This window comes from Aythya ferina, assembly GCF_964211825.1.
Source record: "Aythya ferina genome assembly, chromosome: 1".
Lineage (NCBI taxonomy): Eukaryota > Metazoa > Chordata > Aves > Anseriformes > Anatidae > Aythya > Aythya ferina.
In genome coordinates this window covers 85,267,069-85,286,602 of record NC_140296.1, presented here as the reverse complement: position 1 = coordinate 85,286,602, position 19,534 = coordinate 85,267,069, and the positions used below count along the sequence as shown (strand labels likewise).

The 19,534-nt window shown below is 36.5% G+C and overlaps 2 protein-coding genes across 5 annotated transcripts in view; one reads left to right on the top strand and one right to left on the bottom strand.

Moving 5' to 3' along the window:
• The window catches only part of IL1RAPL1 (interleukin 1 receptor accessory protein like 1), a 773,813-nt gene that overhangs the window by 652,046 nt on the left and 102,233 nt on the right, over positions 1 to 19,534 (bottom strand). Inside the window, exon 2 of one of the 4 annotated variants that reach the window (XM_084531798.1) lies at positions 13,525 to 13,589. The exons of the other annotated variants lie outside the window; for them this stretch is intronic. The gene's annotated coding sequence lies outside the window, so the exon portion shown is untranslated. The remainder of the gene's footprint in view (positions 1 to 13,524; positions 13,590 to 19,534) is intronic. 4 annotated transcript variants of the gene reach the window in all.
• LOC311434306 (uncharacterized protein) overlaps positions 11,705 to 19,534 on the top strand; it is a gene marked incomplete at its 3' end in the record, with an annotated part of 247,731 nt that continues 239,901 nt past the window's right edge. Inside the window, exon 1 of the mRNA XM_084514414.1 lies at positions 11,705 to 11,713. The remainder of the gene's footprint in view (positions 11,714 to 19,534) is intronic.

The following is a 19,534-nucleotide window of genomic DNA, read 5'->3' as shown; positions in this document are numbered from 1 at the left end:
TACATAAAAGAAAGCAATTAAAGACAATCGTGTGCTTTATATTTAAAACTCTTGCATCATGTTTGAAAAAGTCAAAGGAATACTGGCATCTGTTGGCATCTATAGGGTTTTGCAAGGTAAACACATCCCATACTGTGACAGTAACAGAGAGGCACTGACATCCACTTGGTCAGAAATGTTTGATTCCTGAATTACTCACTCTAATCTTCTGCTGTTTTAGTGATCAGGAAATACTTTCTAATATAAATATTTTCTGTTTTTCTTTGTTTTCATTCAATTTCCTTAAAATTGCTAAATTTTTGCTAATGTTTAGGAACATTTTGTTTTAACTGGCCTTCAGGAATTCCAGGTCCTACAGGCCAAGCTGAAAGCCTGGAGCAAGGCAGATGTACCGTTGGTGGAAGAGGATCAAATCAGGGAATATTTGAGCAAACTGGACATTCGTAAGTCCATGGGCCCTGATGGGACATACCCATGAATGCGGGGGGAGCTGACAGATGTGATTGCAAGGCAATTTGGAGGAGTGCTCAAATACTGGAGGAAAGCAAATGCCTGTCTTCAAGAAGAGCAAGAAGGAGGACCTGGAGAACTACAGGCTAGTCAGCATCAATTCAATCCTGGGGAAGGTCAAGGAACAGCTAATCCTGGAAACCATTTGAAGGAGAAGAAAATTGTCAGTATGGGTTCACCAAGTGGAAGTCATGTTTGACCAACTTGATATGCTTCTATAGTGACCAACCTGATGGATGAGAAGAGAGCAGTGGATATTGTCTTCCTGGACTTCAGGAAGGCCTTTGACACCATCACCCGTAAGATCTTCAAAGAGAAGCTGTTTAAGTATGGGCTGGATGAGCACAGTGATATGGATCAAAAACTAGCTGACTGGCCAAACCCAGAGGGTCCGTGGTGCAATGTTTAGTTGGAGGCCAGTAACAAGCAGAGTGCCCCAGGGATCAATACTGGGTCCAGTCTTGTTTAACCTCTTCATTAATGATCTGGAAGATGGGGTAGAGTGTCCCTCAGTAAATTCATAGGTGACACAAAACTGGTGGGAGTGACTGATTCACCAGTGGGCCACACAGTCATCTAAAGGGACCTTGACAAGGGCCCGACAGGAATCTCATGAAGTTCAACAAGAAGTGCCAAGCCTTGTATTTGGGGAGGAACAACCCCATACACCAATACATGCTGAAACCCACCCATCTGGGAAGAAACTTTGCAGAAAGGACCTAGGATTACTTAGTATACACTAAGTTGAACATGAGTCAGCAATGTGTCCTTGCCACTAAGAAGGCTAATAGTATTCTTGGCTGCAATACGCAAGGTATCAATACAGGTCAAGAAAGGGGATCCTTCTCAGTGTTAATGAGGCCATACCTGAAGAACTGTGTCCAGTTTTGTGCTCAGCAGTAAAAGAGAGACATGGATATACAGGAGACAGTCCATCAGGGGGCTACCAAAATGATCAAAGGACTGGAGAACCTCTCTTATGAGGAGAAACTGAGGGAACTGGGACTGTTCATCCCGAAGAAGGAGAGGATCAGGGTTAATGTGTATAAATGCCAGAAGACAGGGTACAAAATTACTAGCATGTAGAACAACAACAACAACAAAAAAGTATTCATTTAAACATCTGTATAATTATTTGTATCAGTTTATGAAATACTAAGAGATGTTTTTGTGAAAGAACGGTAAACCTTCCAGAGTGAGAGGTACCTCATTTCCTGACTAGTTTCCTGGCACTAACTAGAGTTAAGAAAGCAAATGAAGCTTTTCCTTGGTGTTAATCAATGATACTGATCATTTACACTGGTTTACTGCTCTTTCAGAAAAAAAAAAAAAAAAATATATATATATATATATATATATATATATATATATAGAGAGAGAGAGAGAGAGAGAGAGAGAGAGAGAGAGAGAGAGAAATTAAAAGAAATTGTCCTTTACTAAGAGACCAGATTATCAGATAGATGATTCAAGGTAAGGGCACTTCCTCAACTTTTGCCAAGTTGCTAGAAATAAATAAAAAATGAAAACTAAACTTTCTTCTCTTCTCTCTCTTTCTCTCTAATATGGAAAACTATATCCAGTAACAATTTCCTTAAGTGAAAAAGCAAAACCAAAATCAAGCTCAGAAAAATCTTAGATATTTATTTGAAGACATTGGGTAAGACTTTTAGATGGATTCAGCAAATAATCACTGGAGTGTGAATAAGTAAGATTCTTTTAGATAAGGTTCTTTTAGCTATTTTTCTAATTTCAGTTTTTTTTTTTTTTTTTTTTTTTTTTTATGATCCATCAAAAAAAAGCTGTATGTCAATAGTTCCACACTGCAATGCTAACAAAAACAAAATACAGATATATTCAGCAGAGATCTTGTTAATAACAGAAAAATGTCTCTTAAAAACATTCTCAGTAACAAAAAAATCTTTCTTCTTAAAAAAATAAAGTCAAAACCACAAGTTTTACTTGTTTCATAATCCACAAGTGGCATCTTTGAGTTAGGTATAAGGATCACGTTTAATTACATTTACAATAATTTTCAGTTTCCTTGCATTTCTCAAATGCTTTCACTGAGACAAAGAGCTGAATTCTGCTTCGAAATATGAACATTATTTATTGACAAAAGTAAAATACCTATTCAGAAAGGTCCTGAATTTGTCTACTACCTTTGCAAAGATTTATATTTATTACAAAGGAAGAAATAAATTGTGATTCTTGAAAAAAGATAATTAACTCTACTATTTTGACATGTAAATTTTTAATCTCTCTCTCTCTCTCTCTTTTTTGTTTTCCAAATACAGCATTATTTTATTTGTTCTCGGGAATTAACTGTGAAAACAATTATGTTGCAAAGAAACGGGAACTCTTTTCGTGTTGTGTTGTCTTCCCTTTAACATCTTCGTTCATTATTTTAATCCTTGAGAGAAAACACTATTATGAAACAACTTGTCATTGTACACAAGTGACATACTCAACTGAAATGGCATCTTTAAAAGCACTTTTAAACAAACAAACAAAAAAAAAACAACTAGACAGAGTCTGGATTTGTCCTCTGATTCTTTTAAATTTTGCAAGTGCATGTATTTCTGCTTCACCCAGGTGGACAAAACTACACTTCTCATACTTTTCTTCAGTTAATGAGATCCCTGACATCTATTGGGATCCATAAGATCTGTATAGAGCAACATGGATTCCTTGGAATACTGTTTTTATAGTTACAAAGATTAATCAACTTCTGCTGTCAAAATTGAAAATAGAATTTACCACAGAAATAAAATTAAATCTGCAACACAAATAAGTGGATGGCTGGTTGTATGAATTACTGCATTTTTAGAAGAGGAACTTTGAGATAATATAAATAACCTTAGATTATAATAACTTTAGGGGAGGGAGAAATAAAGAAATCGTTAGAGCAAAACATCTTATTTTATTTTATTGTTTTGTTGTTGTTGTTGTTTGTTTTTGTTTTTGTTTTTTTTTTTTTTAAACAGGAAGAAAACATTTACTCTTCCTGTAAATTTTAGTTAGTCTTTTTCTTAAATGAGTAACATTTAAAGGTGTCGCTGCATTTTTTTTTCCATTTTCTATTAGCTTTGAATTTTTTTTTAAGAGACATTCTATAAGTAAAAATGATTATGCATATGTGTTGTGTCACTTTTTTCTCACTAAAAAATTAATACAAAAAGACTATAGAAGTGAATTTATAGTTACAAAATGAGTCCTCATTACCTAAATCTGTTCAAAACAACATATTCCATGCTACCAAAGGTTTCTTTACCTTTGTAGTAAAGGACTATTTATATCCAGGTATCCTTCACAGACTTTTTTTTTTTTTTTTTCCTTTCTTTAATGACAGTGTTGCTTTCAAAATAACTTCCACAAAATAATGTGTTGTTTTCCATTTGTCTCATATTTGTCCTTGTCTCATATTTGTCCTTGTTAAAAGGATTGTGCACGTGTGCATAGAGATCTTTGGAGTTTGATATAGCAAGCACCTACAGTTCCTAGACACTGAAAAAAGACAGGATTAATTTTGTTGTGAATGTATGGAGAGAAATGAAATTGGAATACAACTTTTGCAAACTGTTTCTGAACACATAGAATCATAGAATATCCTGGGAGCCATAAGGATCATTAAGTCCAACTCCTGGCACCGCACAGGTCTACCCAACAGTTTAGACCATGCGACTAAGTTCACAGTCCAATCGCTTCTTAAATTCAGACAGGCTTGGTGCAGAGACTACGTTCCTGGGGAGCCTGTTCCAGTGTGCAACCACCAAGAGGTGAAGAACCTCTTCCTGATGTCTAACCTAAACTTTCCCTGCTTCAGCTTAACACTGTTTCTGTGGGTCCTATCACTGGTGATTACAGAGGTCACCTGCCTCTCCAATTCCCCTTCACGAGGAAGTTTTAGACTGCGATGAGGCCTCAGCCTCCTCTTCTCCAGGCTGAACAGGCTGAACAGGCCCAGTGACCTCAGCCACTTCTCATATGCCTTCCCTTCTAGGCCCTTCACCACCTTTGTCGCCCTCCTCTGGACACTCTCCAACAGTTTAATGTCCTTTTTGTACTGTGGTGCCCAGAACTGCACACAGTACTGGAGGTGAGGCCACACCAGCACAGAGTAGAGAGAGACAACCACTTCCCTCGACTAGCATCCAACTTAATGCATCCCAGAAGCAAATGTGAAAAAGGTTTTGTTTGTTTGTCAATGTAATTTAATTAATTTGGTAAAAAATGCAATCTAGTTCTATTCAGGATTCAACTTTGTAAAATCAATTTACATTGTTCAGCACAGGAATTACTCATCTTTTGTGTGCTACAGAGAGCATACATGAGTAATAGAAGTTCCAGAAAATAAAACATAAATATCGTAGACAATGGATCAAGTATTACAGAATTTAGGGATCATACTATTAGTAATACCCGCTGATGGTACTAAAACAGCAGTGACACTAAGAAAAGACAGGAGGCAGTAAAATATTGAATAGTTTCCACAGCACAGGAAAGTAAGCAGCTACTGGAAACTAATGGAGAGTGGGGAAAAAGGGGCAAGGAGGAAACTGTATGGTTTATGCTACAGACAGACTGCAAGATGTAGAAGAAAGGATCTCAGAATAGTTATAAAAATAACTTTTGCATACTGCATAAGAACAGTAAATAATAATAATAATAATAATAATAATAATAATAATAAAGTGCTAGCTTGAGTAAGCAATAATATTGAACATATTTTCCCTCTGCATACTGTTTTAGTACTCAGGGAAAGAGTAGCCATGTAAAACAGGATAGATCATGCTCCAGTTTTGGCACGTGTGCATGAGCACATAAAATTGAAAATTACATAAATAAATAGCATAGAAGACAAAAACTAGAGGTTTTTAACTATCCAAGGTATAAGAAAGGCAACAGAATATTTTAAAGAGATTTTTCTTGTTTCCAAGATCTCGAGTGTCATTACTGGTTACAAGATGGTTACAAGATGGTTACAAGAAATCCCAGAGATTACTACCATAAAACAGAAAAATGAGAACACGAGAAGTGCACTGGTAGCCTAGCAGTTATGCCTGCTAGTAAATAGACATTTTAAGATACTTTGCACTGTGGTGGGTAAAAACAGAAAAGTAAAAAAAAAAAAAAAAAAAAGGAAAAAAAAAAAATGATAGACTTGTAATGCAAGATCTTCACAGAATCACAGAATTTCTAGGTTGGAAGAAACCTCAAGATCATCGAGTCCAACCTCTGACCTAACGCTAACAGTCCCCACTAAACCATATCCCTAAGCTCTACATCTAAACGTCTTTTAAAGACTTCCAGGGATGGTGACTCCACCACTTCCCTGGGCAGCCCGTTCCAATGTCTAACAAACCTTTCAGTAAAGAAGTTCTTCCTAACATCTAACCTAAAACTCCCCTGGCACAACTTTAGCCCATCCCCCCTCGTCCTGTCACCAGGCACGTGGGAGAATAGACCAACCCCCACCTCGCTAGAGCCTTCTTTAAGGTACCTGTAGAGAGCAATAAGGTCGCCCCTGAGCCTCCTTTTCTCCAGGCTGAACAAGCCCAGCTCCCTCAGCCGCTCCTCGTAGGACTTGTTCTCCAGGCCCCTCACCAGCTACATCGCCCTTCTCTGGACCTGCTCAAGCACCTCGATGTCCTTCTTGTAGCGAGGGGCCCAAAACTGAACACAGTACTTGAGGTGCGGCCTCACCAGAGCCGAGTACACGGGGACGATCACCTCCCTAGCCCTTCTGGCCACACTGCTTCTTATACAAGCCAGGATGCTGTTGGCCTTCTTGGCCACCTGAGCACACTGCTGGCTCATATTGAGCAGACTATCCACCATCACTCCCAGGTCCTTCTCTGCCAGGCAGCTCTCCAGCCACTCCTCTCCCGGCCTGTAGCTCTGCTTGGGGTTATTGCACCCCAGGTGCAGGACCCAGCACTTGGCCTTGTTGAACTTCATGCAGATGACCTCAGCCCATCAGTCCAGCCTATCCAGATCCTCCTGCAGAGCCTTCCTACCCTCGAGGAGATCGACACACGCACCTAACTTGGTGTCATCTGCAAACTTACTGAGGGTGCACTCAATGCCCTCGTCCAGATCATCGATGAAGATATTAAAGAGGACCGGCCCCAGCACCGAGCCCTGGGGAATGCCACTAGTGACTGGCCTCCAACTGGATTTGACTCCAATCACCACGACTCTTTGGGCCCGGCTATCCAGCCAGTTTCTAACCCAACAAAGTGTGCGCCAGTCCAGGTCAAGAGCAGCCAGTTTCTTGAGGAGAATGCTGTGGGAGACGGTGTCAAAAGCCTTGCTGAAGTCAAGGTAGACCACATCCACAGCCTTTCCCTCATCCACCCAGCGCGTCACTTTGTCATAGAAGGAAATCAGGTTCGTCAAGCAGGATCTGCCTTTCATAAACCCATGCTGACTAGGCCTGATCGCCTGCTTTCCCTGCAAGTGCTGCATGATGACTCTCAGGAGGATCTGCTCCATGAGCTTCCCTGGTACTGAGGTCAAACTGACAGGCCTGTAGTTTCCCGGGTCTGCCCTCAGGCCCTTCTTGTAGATGGGCTTTACGTTTGCTAGCCACCAGTCAACTGGGACCTCCCCCGATCGCCAGGACTGCTGATAAATGATGGATAGTGGCTTGGCCAGCTCCTCCGCCAGTTCTCTCAGTACCCTTTGGTGGATCCCATCCGGCCTCATCGACTTGTGCACAAGCTAGAATTTTATGCTTGAAAGTTTGAAAGACACAACTACACAAGACATCTTGTAACTATAACTAAGCCTTTCTGTAGCAGAAAAGTTCCTACAGCTACTGTACTTTTACACCCCATAAATCGTGTTTAATATTTGTGCACAATTATTAAGAATTACTTTGAGCCTGGCCAATCTAGAGTGAACTATAGTGCACAAAAGCAGGATGAGTCTTCATGTACTTTTGAAATTGTGGTAACATATATTTGAACTACTCTTTGATTATCTTCAGATCCTTCTAACACATCTTCTCAGTCCACAAGATTGGTCCTCAATACTAAGATAAGTTTTTGGATATGCAATGTTCTTTCTTTGAAGAATTCAAAGAATTTCTTTCTCATGCATTTGCCATTTTACTATTCTATAGGTATTCTTGTGTAGAGCCATAAGATGGACTTGATCTGTGTGGATTGTTTCCAACTTGAGATATCCTATGATTCCTATGATTTGCTCCTCTGAATCTCAGACAAACTCTTTTGTTCGGCGTACAGTGAAATGCTTACACTTTCCTGAGCATTATTTAATCATAAGATGTTCTAATTCACCTAAAAGCCCTAAAGTTTAAGGTTGAGAGTCAGAAAGAACTTGTCAAAATGGTGCAAATGAGGAGAATCAGAAACTACACTGGACTGGCCTTTTAAATTATGTCTCTATTTATTTATTGTTTTTTTATAAACTCTCTGAAGCTCAAAGGAAAGCAGACACTGGAATACTAAATCTGTCTCCCATTATGGCTTAATAAACATTAAAAACTCCATGTGTTGACAGAAAAGAAAATATAAGAAAGTAAAAATTGAGAGAAACAAAAGCAGAAATGATTGAAACCTACTTTAGTATAGTTAGATCTATAAGTAATCTGTATGACTGGAAAACAAAGTGTTCTTTCACTTTCAGTGAATCTACTTAAGTGAAACAGTATGCCAAAACTCACTAGTTCTAGAATATACAATCAAACATGGAAGCATATGGAATCAGACATAACATAAACTAAAACTCTATTTCAATAACATCAACATAGTCAAGGAAGAAAAGCTAAATCCAAAGATATCATAAATCTGTGAATTTATTTACACTAGTTTTGATGTCAGAGATGTGTACCATTCTTTTAAATACTTGCATAATAGCAGATTATTTTTTTTTTTCTGAGAAGACTGAAATGATCTTATAGACACTATTTTTTTCAGTGCCTAAAGAATGAACTAGAAAAAAAATATATATTGATAAATACCTGAAACAAGAAACCCCCAGCTTTCTACTGGAAATCAGCTAATGAATATATAATTAATTGTAAAATATTATCCCCACAGGGATGTCTCAGATGAGCAGTGGCCATGTGATGAAGCTAAATTGGCTAAGAATAAATTTGAATAATTTAATCAGATTCACAAGTAGTTATTGGAAATTAGAACATGTGGTGTCCTACCAAGTCTGGTAACTGAATGGGAGGTTTCTGTGAAGAAGGTGACAGAGTATGTTGTAACTGAATCAATTATACATTTTACTAATGACTAAAACAATTCTCTGATTATGTAGTTTCAAATATTTATTTCTTGTACAGCAGTGCACAAATGTTGTTTTCTGCCTATGATCTAGCTTTAAAAAAAAAATTCTTTAAAAAGATTATTCCACAAAACCTGTGTGAGTTGGAGTGTATTTTCTCTATTCCGAAATTAAATAAGCATCATCCTTATTGAAAAGGATCTTGCTGTTTTCATTCATACACATGGGAGTAGTATGTATTCACACACAGGTCTATTCTTCTAGAATCCTTAAGGTAGACATGTGTCTACCTTAATAGGGTAAAAAAAAAAAAAAAAAAAAAAAAAAAAAGAAATCACTCTTTTTCCAGAATTTGGCATTTTATTACACTGGCATGTCACTAAAGCTTGTATTGGGAAAATAAGGTTAAACTCCCTTTTGTAAGGGGAAGAAGAGGAAGAAGAAAGACAGGAGAGGCAAAAATGGGTTAGTATTAGACTTTCATTGTAAATGGGTTAGTATTAGACTTTCATTGTTTGTTGTTCTGCAACATTACAGGACTGAATTTGAGGCATTCTATTTCTTCCAGAAGTAGTTAGAGGACTGGATAGATACTCCCCAAATCAACATGATCAGAGAAAATGACGCTAAGGATGCACAAGTGACAGAAATCTGAACTGTTTGCAACTCTACTGCAATTTTATATACAGTAGCATGCTATGAAGTGACTTACAGTGCTTGGAAGCAGACTTACAGATAACTACATGCACCAAGCTTTCCAAAAAAGAAAGGACACTTTTGTGGAGGTGGCTCATTTGCTATGTCTTGGATGCAGAATTAAAAAGCTTCTGTTGAGAGAAAATTCTTTCTTTTAACAATAGTGTTGTACACACGTTTACTTCAAAGACAAATGAATTAAGTAATCAAAGAAAAATGAAAATACTGACATAATTTCTCAACCATTTGAAGAAAATTTAAAATTTAAAATATTTAAAGTCAATTTCTGGGGCTTTTAATAAATGATAATTAAAAATAAATATTTTCAATGATTTTGATCTTCCCTATACTTTGAGAATGCTTAATATATACAAATAGGAATGAATGTAGCTATTTTATAATTGCAGTCCAGGAAATTATTTTATCATATATTCATAGAAAGTAAACTCCAAGAACTATAGCTCAAAAAAGTCACACACATATATTTAATAGTCAATTCTTTCCTGGGCAAGAGAAACATGAAGCAATGTGCAATGCAGTCAGGAGGTTGGAGGAAAGAGACAGCACAATTTTTTCTTTGAACACAGATGAAGTATTGCAACATATTACTCAGCAAAACATCACATTCATTAGACCACTCCAGATTCCTAAGTGCAATAAGGCAGATATTACGTGCTTTAGAAAATGCTAGTAGGGCTCACGCTGCTGACAAAAAATGAAAAGAAAGTTTAAATAAATTGAATTGGTTCATACTTCATAGAAGAAATGTGTAATCTTTGCCAACAATCAAATGTCTAAATAGTGGTGGGAAGGAGAGAAGAGTCTCAAACCATTCATGAAATCTTTGACACTGGCATTGATAGAGCTTAGATTTGTTGTAGGATGTTGGGAGATATTTTATGGCTTGTTATCCATAGAGATGTTCCCTGCTGAAGTAAGTGTCATTTGCAGGGCTTCTCCTAGGCTTTGTAAAATTGAACTTCAGAGTTTAAACTGGTCCTACAATCTTGATGGTAAAATCATGAACCCCCATAAAACCATCATGTCTTAGACACCAGTGACTTTTCTCTACATTTCTGAACTGTCTTTGTTGAAATGCAGAAAAAAAAAATCTGAAAATATCCCCAACATTTTGATATATATAGGATAGTGGAAGAAAAAAATAAAATAAAATAAAATAAAAACACTGCCTTTAAAAATAGTAATCTTAAATTCTCTCAAAAAGTGAAAAATACTTTCACGTACATGAAGCCTCTTTTGCTTAACTATGTAACATTATGTTTTAGGATGACACTGCAAGTGAAAATCTACTGTAACACTACCTGCTAATAACCTTTCAAATTAGAATTGATATACATGTATTTTATCTCTAGATCAAAAATACCCCAGACTCCCAGCAATAACTCACAAAGAATCAAGACAATTTCAAAACACAGAAACAAACAAAAAAATCCTTCAGTGGAATTAACAGTATTTCCTTCATTCATTGGCTGACATCATAATACAGTAACAATGTGCATTGGTTTTAAGTGAACTTTTAACATTTTGGCTTCATATGTTGGTTCATACGTTTGGTTGGAAATCTGCCCGCCAGAGAAGGACCTGGGAGTATTGTTTGATAGTCAGCTGAATATGAGCCAGCAGTGTGGTCAAGAAGGCCAATAGCATCCTGGCTTGTATAAGAAGCAATGTGGCCAGAAGGGCTAGGGAAGTGATTGTCCCCCTGTACTCGGCTCTGGTGAGGCCACACCTTGAGTACTGTGTTCAGTTTTGGGTCCCTTGCTACAAGAAGGACATCGAGGTGCTTGAGCGGGTCCAGAGAAGGGCGACAAAGCTGGTGAGGGCTCTGAAGAACAAGTCTTACAAGGAGCGGCTGAGGGAGCTTGGCTTGTTCAGCCTAGAGAAAAGGAGGCTCAGGGGTGACCTTATCGCTCTTTATAAGTACATTAAAGGACGCTGTAACGAGGTGGGGGTTGGTCTGTTCTCCGATGTGCCTGGTGACAGGATGAGGGGGAATGGGCTAAAGTTGCACCAGGGGTGTTTTAGGTTGGATATTAGGAAAAACTTCTTTACCGAGAGGGTTGTGAGGCATTGGAATGGGCTGCCCAGGGAAGTGGTGGAGTCACCATCCCTGGAGGTCTTTAAAAGACATTTAGATGTTGAACTTAGCGATATGGTTTAGTGGAGGACTTGTTAGTGTTAGATCAGAGGTTGGACTCAATGATCTTGAGGTCTCTTCCGATCTAGTGTGATTCTGTGATTCTGTGATACCTACTTTATGTGAACTGTGATACAGCAATTTTCCAGAAACTGCATGTTTATAAACAAAGGTATATTCCAAACATTTCTTTCCTGCTCTGTTGAATACAAGGTCTAAACTGACTGCCACCTTTATTATTAGAAATTACTGTACGTCAATTCCTTAGCTGGTGCTAGTTACAGTATGAGCTCCCACAACAGAAAATGATCATATATTTGAGAGGAATTTTCTACCAGAGCTATATGAACTGAGGAACGTCCAACTCCAAAATAATATATAACTTTTGTAACATGTAACTTTTAATATTATTAATTTTGTCTCAAAGCATTTTGCAGAACCTGCTTTCAGCTGCAGGGTGCTTGCTTAACTTCATTCCTTCGTACTGTAAGACTGGTCACAGTTTGGAATTTCGGTATATTTAAAAAAGTAAAACACCTGAAAAGAACCCTTCCATGTGATCATAACATTTCTTTAAAGGGGGATTTTTAGATTATTTTACTCTTAATTAAATACCATGATTTTGTATAAATCCCAAACATACCATGCAGTCTGCCTGGCTGCAGCCCTACCAGTACCCTCCACCACCAACTGAGCAGGTTATCCCATTTTTGAACTACTAACATATTTCAGACAAAAAGGCAAAAATATACTATATTGAACAAAGCCAGAATAAGTAAATGTGATGCCATATCATAGAATCTCACATAGAACAGTAACATTACAGGAAACATTTTATTACTTTGGAAAAATTTCTCAGCATAATAAGGATATGCAGCACAACACAGTAAAATTAAGCACTATATAGCCATGCATACAGCAACAACAACAGAATCCTCTTCTACAGCCAAAAGAGATTTCAGAAGTCAAACTCTGACTTCTGACACATTATATTTAAAATGACATTTTGCTTTTAAAGCATGGAGTTGGACTAGTCCATAGCTCCACAAATTTCAATCTTTACATGCTGTTTTTGTAACCACAGAGGGAAACTTAGTCTCTCCCTAAAGATTAGAAACTGTCTTTAAACTTATGAAAATTGCAGAAGTTAATATTAATAGTCTAGTTGACTCCTGCAGGCAAAATTAATTTATCTCTAACATCACCACTTTATTATTTTTCTTTTTTTAATGCAATTTATAAACGTCTAAACACAATAGGAAAGACATTAAAAGTGAAGGGTTCAACTGTTACTGAACAAGACATTTTCTCAAGACGAATGCAATGCAACATCTGTTGTCATTCGTTATGCAGTCTGGTGAAAACTTGGCTCAGGGAGCATTTCCTCCCCAGCGAATTGAAGTTACACAGATAAGAAGAGATGGTAAAGGAGTAATTTGAAATTTTGTTCTAGTAAAATTAGGCCAGCAGAAAATTTTAACCCTCCTTGTCTGGGACATGAATGACACAGGACCTGTGACACAGATGAACGTCTGAATTTTGTTGCCTGTAGGGAATTTCATAAAATAATGGAGTTCAACCATTGCACTTTCTGTGCTTAATAAAGGCAATACAATGTTGAAATCATTATTGTGAGAAATCATTATTGTGATAAAAGTTCCAGATATTTTTATATATACAGATAATTCCTAAAGGCTACAATTGAGGAGTGATTTGCAATTTATCTTTCTTGCTCTGAGGTAAAGCAACAAAGTGGCATAAAAGGCCCTGGAAATCTACTGAGTTCCTTGAATTTGAAGAGATTTACATCCGGTAAGAATCTATTCTAAAGATTATTGGGTAATTTGATTGTCAACAGCAGTAAACTTGAAAAGCAACCAGAGGAAGGACATTCTACTCACAGAGACTGTCAAGTTGAGAAGTTCAGTAACACCTCAAAAGTGGAGAGGGAAAATTTCCAGATGAGCTGTGTTGTTGGACAGAGATGTTGGATAAGCAAGTGAATATGCAGAAAGAGTACATTTGAAAAGGTAAGACTATTAATATGCATTTAATTACCATCTAAGAATTTATTGTGGTAGCCTAAAGACTGAGACTTTTAGGTTCTCTGCCTTTTCTTTTTTTCTCTTTTTCTTTACATATTCCTAGTGGAAGTAATTAATTGGTAAGATAACATTCTCCATATCAAATATTTTGTATGGGAATATATTTGCTATACTTAACTATATTAAAGCCAATATGTAAATTACTTTTCTTTGTTCAGGATAAATAATAATGTTTCCCAGATCCTCCAACATCTGAAATAAATTCTAAGAGTAGCCAACATTAAAAATGAATGGCTAGGCTATTATACATTTGGCTAGTCTGTTATGAACAATTGGATGAATGAATTGAAATGCTTGTATTAGGAGATCTCTTCAGACTAATGCTGGATCTTTCTGTCTTTATTGTTATTGTATAAAGTTGCAGCTGGTTCAGTACATACACTCAGCTTGTAGGTGAAGTAGACTCAGGCCACTGATGATCTGAATGGGACGTGCAACTCAATACAAGGCAAGTTTCAAGTTGTTTGTCCAGATTTAAAAAAAAAAAAATAAAAAAATATCACTTCTCCCTTCATTTCAGGAAGTCCTTCACCTCTATATAATTCCATGGTTGCTGCATTCAGACAAGGCTGACAATGTCAGTAATTGAAGTTATAAAAAACAGTTTAAAGTCTCAGTTTTAAAAGTGAATCACTTTGCTTTAGGACTGTTTTGCTTATCACATTTGTCTTTTATTTTAAAGTGCTTTTGTTGTTGTTTGTATTTACTTATTTAAGTGATCTCCTCTCCTCTGGCTAGAGTTTTGTGTCTTTCCCTCTCCCCCCTCCCCCCACTGAAGCAACTCAACCCTTTTTTAATGCTCTGAGTTTAGGTATACTTTGATCAATTTAATAACCTGTGACACTAGGTTCCGAGCTGACAAACTGACAAACTAGTGCCATTGGATACCAACCAAATATGAGAAAAAAAAAAAAAAAAAAAAAAACTAGAAAAACAAAGGAAGTGTTTCTAATCATAATTGAATTTATTTTTATTTTCCCTTCTAGATTTCAATGCATAGGACTACAAAGTCTTATTGGATTACATCATATACAAAAAAAAAAAAAAAAAGAAAAAAATAATAGAGAAATACTAGGTTATTCAGAAATGCAATGTGCAGAAATACAATGTTCAGAAATATTTACTCTCAATATACAAGAGATGCTGGTAACAAGAGTGCAGAAATTATACAATATACAAGATAAGCTTTGCATGTTGAAGAATGAGAAAAATCTGTTTGGTGTTTGGAAGTTCTTGCACTTTGTCCTATTTCAATTTTCTCCTGCACTCCACTGAGGGAGAGTCAAAGAGTAGCTGTGTGGTGCTGTGCTGCTTGCTGGGTTAAAGCACAGCACTGTTGATTTCAAAACTTGATATGTTCTGCTTAAAATTAGCATCTTAGGGAATATTTCCAAAGAGTACCATTACAATACATTATTTCTGAAGTTCCTCTAAGAGTAATCAAATTAGTTATTCATCAGGTTGCTTTTCTCATAAATACCATTGTGACTCGTGTTGAGAAATTATGTCCTAATTAAGACTCACATTTCAACTAATGTGATGTGCGTATATCTAAAACACATAAGCAGTAAAAAATATAGCTACATAACTCATTTTAGTCTGAAATACTAAAAGCTGTAAAGTTTTCCAGAAACCAAGAACCTACTAATATTTTATATCCTATTTCTTCTTATCCAATCAAAGTTGCAATCTTCCTAGGTACTGAAGGAAGTTTTAAGGACCCTTCAAATTCAATAGGTTGAAAACTAAAATGCACTGAATAGGGGGAAATGTAGAAAAAATAGAATTTCTAACATACATTAAAACAGAAATACTCAAGGTCAGAACGTGGACCTCTTGCTCAGGTTAAGTAATCAACTAAACACATCTACTGAAGTTAAATTTTATTTCAAGAATTATCTAACTGTAACAAAGAGATCAAGATTTTCTGCTGTAAACAAGACTTCTGGAAAAAAGTTCACAATAATTAAATGAGTCTGTGTCCATTAAAATGGAAATAAAATAAAATTAAATTAAGAAATATGAAAACGGTAACTGATGGATAATCTGAAACAAAACAATAAATAAATAAATAAATAAAAACACAACAACAACCAAGAACCAAAACAACATTAAAGAGGAAGCAATTACTGAAAAAGAAAAAAATATATATATCTTTCTGTCCTGGTTTCAGTTAGGACAAAGTTAATTTTCTTCCTAGTAGCTGGTAGAATGCTATGTTTTGGCTTAGGATGAGAAGAGTGCTGATAACATGCCGGTGTTTTAATTGTTGCAGAGCAGTGCTTACACCAAGCCAAGGATTTTTCAGCTTCTCGCTCTGTCCAGCCAATGGGCAGGATGGGGGTGCAGCAAGAGCTGGGAGGGGACAGACCCAGGACAGCTGACCCAAACTAGCCAAAGGGGTATTCCATACCATCTGATGGAATGCTAAACAGTATATAGGGGTGGCTAGCCAGGGGTTGAGGGCTGGACTGCTCAGGGTTAGGCTGGGCGCTGCCAGTTCACCCAGCCCAATACTGGCAGTTAGTACTTTTATTAGTAGTAGTACTATTATCATCATTATTGTTATTATTATTATTGTTATTATTATTTTCCTGTCTTAATAACCTGTCTTAATCTCAACTCACGGGCTTCACTTTTTCTCTCCCCCATCCCAGAGAGGGAGGGGGGAAGGTGAGAGAATGACTATGTGGTGCTTAGCTGCCAGCTGGGTTAAACCACGACACTTTCTGAACTGTTTCTCAGAATACTTGCTGTATGTATAACTTGTACTTTTGTCCTTAAAATTGTGTATTTTTTTTTTTTTCTGCTACTGATGAAAGGTTCAGGGTGAAAAGCTACACAGTACACTTAATTTCCCAATAGTACAGACAAGACTGTTTTCCTATGTATTTTGGATGGAAGATATATCTTAAACAGGAACTAACCATCACAAATATAAAATTAACAAAACAAAAAAAAAAAGTAAAATTAGACAAGAACCTGTCATGTTACTTCAGGAAAGTCAGAAAATTACAAAAAACAGTAGCTAAAATTAAATAATTTGTGATAGAATCTGTATCTTCTCCATCTTTACCTTGTTCAAATGGAAATTAACTTGTGAATTCAAAAATTATTTTTTCAAATACAGAAACAACTTTGATGATTCAATTTCATATTGCCATGTAAGTCAAAAAGCCGCTTGCTAATCAGACACTACATTTTCCCCCAAAAAAATAACTAAATATACATCATGAGACCACCTATACCAAAATAAATAATCCAAACCCCAAAATACTCCACAAATGAGTACAAGGCCCAGAAAGAAAGAAACAGGACTTCAAGAAAATGAAACAAGCAAATCTCACCTTTTATTTGACTGAAGCCAGTATTAACAGAAATTGCTCCCACCTGTCTATCACTCAGAATTCACCTCAGCAAGGAAGGACGGTGAAGCAAGCATGCATAACATATTATTTGGTTATCTAGAGTGTGATAGAGCTTGATGCCTGGATATTACAGTAAGAGGGAGACAAGATTTACAGACTTAATACTAAATGTTGTCTAGAAATTAAGATCAAACAAATGGGAGAGAAATTAAAGAGCAATTTTCAATGAAACTATTAATAAAAATCAACCTAGTACAGCATAAATTAAATTAATTACTTTTAGTAATTAAAAGTAGTAGAAAAAGAAATGGATTGCAATTTTTTTGATGGTTAACAAATCAACTTTGATACAAACAAAAAATGAGAATCAGATAATTTTAAAACTATTGCACAATCTATAGCAGTGTTTCACTTTCAAGAGTTCTTACGTATTACCAATACTTGTAACGCTCTGTGTCAGAACACGAGACTCCCTTGATTTCCATTTTAAATAAAAATACACTTCTGCTCAACAGGATTCAGAAAATCCCCAACAGCATTATTTAGAGGACAGCTGCTGCAGTGCCTACAGTAGGCAGTATGTATGTATGCAGGCAATTATGTGAGACATTGGCCTCCCACTGTTGATCATAATTTTTAATATATTGTATTTATTAAAAATTAAAAAAGACCTTGTATTTATTTAAAAATTGAGAAAAATAAATTATAACTATTATCCTTCTCTTAGACTATATCTTAATAATAAAAAACACTTGAATATTAACTATATATAGTAGAATATATATAATCAAATATATAGAGAAGAAAGTATACCATAGAAAATAAGCCATCCTACTCTACCATTCCCAATAATCAATTCCCAATTATTCTTATGAACCCTAATCTTGAATTTCTTGGTTTTGTAAGAATTATTTTTCAGTCTCTGACAACTGTTCTTTGTGAGGTTATATTTTAAGGCATAATACAGCAATGGACTAATGGGCTATTAGTATTGCTATTCTTCAAACTTCTATTTTGACCTTACCAAATACTGTTTCTGGTGAGTAACACATATAAAAGTGTCTTGGTTTTGTCTCAGGTAGAGTTAGTTTTCTTCATAGAGACTCATATAATGCTACTTTTTTTGCTTGCTTGTTTTATGTTGTTCAGTGAAAACACTGGTGATAACACACTGATGATTTAGTTGTTGCAGAGCAGTGCTCACACAGAGCTGAGGACTTTTCAGCTCCTTGTGCTGCCCTGCCAGCAAGGAGGCTGGGTGTGCTCTGGAGGTGCGCAAGAAGCTGGGGGAGACACAGACAGGACAGCTGATTCAGACTGAGCAACGGGATAGTCCATATCATATGGTGTCATGCTCAGCAATAAAAGCTGTGTCAAAGAAGGAGGAAGGGAGGGATGTTCATAGTGATGGCATTTGTCTTCCCAAGAAACTGCTATGTGTGATGAGCCCTGCTTTCCTGAGAGTGGCTGAGCACCTGCCTGTGGATAGGAAGCAGCGAATGAATTCCTTGCTTTGCTTTGCTTGCATGCGTGGATTTGCTTTCCCTAGTAAGCTGTCTGTATCTCACTCCAGGAGTTTTCACACTTAGTGTGAGAACCTTTCCACCCGGGGAAAGTAGGTGAGTGGCTGTGTGGTACTTTGCTGCCTGATGGGGTTAAACCACAACAAAGAGTCAAGTGCTTCTAAGCAGCATGTTGATTCAAGTGCCAAGAACTCCTCTGTTAAGACTCCCTAGACTTTAGGGAATCTTATGTGTTTCCACATTAGTTTAGGCAGAAGAGGATGTTGTTTTTTTTTTTGTTTTTTTTTTTTTTTTCCCCTTCACAGGTTCTCAGAAGCATTTGTTATGTACAGATTTTGATCCATGAATAAGCAGATTTTGCATTCAGGTCCTATATGAGGGCTGGTGAAGAGTATTTATACCAGCTTGAGATACTCAGCAGGAAAGACAGTAGATAAAGGTGTTAAATGATGCTAGGGAAAAAAAAGAATCTCACTGAAAATGTATCTAGGAACTAAATTAAGTAAGTTAAATGTTCTGTGTTTGAATGTGTTAAGTTGGCTCAAGCATTTCACAGTTTATTCTTCTTCTCCTTGACAAGCCAGCTACTTTTCCCAAGAAGAAAATCATTTTCTGACAAAAATGGTTTTTCACGATTTTTTTCCAGACTTTATATCTTTGGTGTAAGCTTCCTACTTCATCCCTTAACAGTCCCATTTTGCTACAACTCCACAGCAAGTAATAAACTACAAAATGGATGTATGTATCTTCTTTGTAAAACAAATAATACCAACTTAGTATTCTCCTGAATAATTTATTTTAATGTTAATTACTCAACTAAAATATTGCTACTGACAGTTTCCTATAAAAATTAAGCTTAGCATTTGATTTTATTTCTCCAATTATTATATATGCAAATATATATATATATAAATA